The sequence below is a fragment of the Carlito syrichta genome, unplaced genomic scaffold (genome assembly GCF_000164805.1).
Source record: "Carlito syrichta isolate Samal-C Ts95f unplaced genomic scaffold, Tarsius_syrichta-2.0.1 Scaffold120490, whole genome shotgun sequence".
Lineage (NCBI taxonomy): Eukaryota > Metazoa > Chordata > Mammalia > Primates > Tarsiidae > Carlito > Carlito syrichta.
In genome coordinates this window covers 330,026-332,722 of record NW_007064586.1, presented here as the reverse complement: position 1 = coordinate 332,722, position 2,697 = coordinate 330,026, and positions in this window count along the sequence as shown.

The window sequence follows — 2,697 nt, the reverse complement described above, 5'->3', positions numbered from 1 at the left end:
TCCGGCGATCCTTCCGCCTCAGCCTTACAAGTAGCTGGAACTACAGGTGCACGCTACCATCCCAAGCTAATTTTTGATTTATTGTAGAGATGAGGTCTTGCCTGTCCAGGCAGGTCTGGAACCCGTGGGCTCGGGCAATCCACTCACCTCAGCCTCCCAAAGGCGCAGGATTACAGGCTGAGCCACCACCGAGCCCGGCAAAAAGCAGTTTCTTGAAGACTTTAGAACATGAAAGAAATCAGTCTGATGGGGGAGGTCACACTCGGAAGAGGAGTGATACTGAGAAAGAGCCCTGTTTTTGCTGCTTGTAGTTCGGTGGCCTGCAAAGTGATGTGTGTGACATGCTGGCAGAAAACTCGTCTGGGCGGTTAACGTCACTGGAGAAGATGGGAATCTCAGAAGGGAAAGTGCCAGAGAGAGGGAAACCCCAAATTCTGCCCACCCACACGTCTGCCCAGGTTCTGAACTACACATATGCAATTCAGATTCAAAGCAGCTCAGTTGACCAGGTGCAGTGGCTCAAGCCTGTAACCCCAGCACTTTGGGAGGAGGAGGTGAGAGGACTGCCTGAGCTCAGGGGTTTGAGACCAGCCTAAGCAACATGGTGAGACCTTGTCTCTACAATAAATAAAAAAATTAGCCAGACATAGTGGCATGTGCTTGTGTTCCCAGCTACTTGGAAGGAGGGCCTGAGCCCAGCAGGTGGAGACTGTGGTGACTGTGAGCGTGCCACTGCACTCTAGCCTTGGTGATGGAGTAAGACGCCAACTCAATAAAAAAGACAGAGAGAGAGAAAAACTCTCAGTTAAAGACAGAAAATAAGCCGGGCTCGGTGGCTCAGCCTGTAATCCCAGTGCCTTGGGAGGCTGAGGTGAATGGATTGCCTGAGCCCGCCGGTTCGAAACCCGCCCGGGCAACTTGGCGAGACCTCATCTCTACAATAAATCAAAAAAATTAGCCCGGCGTGGTAGCGCATGCCTGTAATTCCAGCTACTTGGAAGGCTGAGGCGGAAGGATCGCCGGAGCCCAGCAGGTCGAGGCTGCGGTGGCCCCGAGCGGCCACTGCACTCCAGACTGGGCGATAGTGAGACTCCAACTCAAAAAAAAAAGACCGAAGATAAACTGCGGGGTGTGGTGGCTCGTGCCTGTAATCCCAGCTACGTGGGAAACTGAGATGGGAGGATCCCTTGAGGCTAGGAGTTTGAGACCAGGTGAGACCCCTGCCCACATCTCTAAGAAAAAAAAATCTACGCTGAAAATTGGAGCTACCTTCCAATCAGATGGTTGGAATATGAGTCCAACCAAGCTAACTGCCTCATACAATAAAAGACACATCACTCTTTGGAAAAACAGAAACCAGAGTCTCTGCAACTTAACATTCAAAACTGCCTCCAATACTTAGATGAGCCAAATATTAGAATTAGCAAATGAGAGTATTAAAGCATCCGTGAAAATATGTTCTCAGTGAATCAAAAGATAGGCAACCTCAACAGAGAAACAAATGATTTTTGAAGAGCAGAAATCCTGATGATAAGAATTACAATAACTGAAATTTGAAAAATTAATTAAATGGATTTTACAGCAAAAGAGCAGCTAACAATAATGAGTCAATGAAGTAGCAAGTAGACTAACAGAAATCACTCAGACTGAAGAACAGACCGGGGGAAAGAAGAGAAAGAAAAGCACATCTCAAGGACTAGACGGATCATGTCAAACAGCGTCACATAAATATAATTGGAGACCTACAAGGCAAAGAGAAAGAATAGCAAAAAAATGTTTTAAAGCAATAACAGTCCCAAATGTTTTAAATTTGGTGAGAGAAATGTACAGATTTGCGATACTCAAAAACCCCACTCTGATAAACAAAAAAAGGCTACACCAAGACCCATCATAGTCAAACTGTTGAAAACTAAAAGTGAATAGCAAGTCTCGAAAGCAGGGGGAGAAGCACACACACCACAGAGGACCACACAGAGGACTTGCCATAAATGGCTGACTTCTCACTAGACATCAGGCCACAGGAGCGCATAGTGGCAGCTCTATGACTCTGACAGGGAAACGCCGATGTGTGTATTCACCAAAAAAACTCTTCAGAAGAAAGTTGAAATAAAGACCTTTCCGAGAAAAGAAAGCGAACAGAGCGAGTTGCCTGTAGTCCTGTTCTGTGGAAAACACCAAGGCAATCTTTGGCTTGAAGGGACAAGATGACAGGTGGAAAGTCAGACCCGTAGAAGGGAACGAAGCATGGCAGACGTATCTGGGTAAGTAGAAAGATTATCTGCCATCTTCTTTTGCCTTTCCTGCTAATTTCTTTATAATACCCAGATAAATGCAGAATATAATTGTCTCAAGTACACAGAGTATTGCCGGATATATGCCATATGCTGGACCATAAAACAACACTCAATACATTTAAAAGAATTGACTTAGATACATTTAATAGGATAAAGAATATGTTCTTTGACAATAATAGTATTGAGTTAGAAATCAATAACAAGGCCGAGCTCAGTGGCTCAGCCTGTAATCCCGCACTTTAGAAGGCCGAGGTGAGTGAATTGCCTGAGCCCACGGGTTTGAGACCCACCTGGCCAACTTGGCAAGACCTCATCTCTACAATAAATCAAAAATTAGCTTGGGATGGTAGCGTGCACCTGTAGTTCCAGCTACTTGTAAGGCTGAGGCGGAAGGATCGCCGGA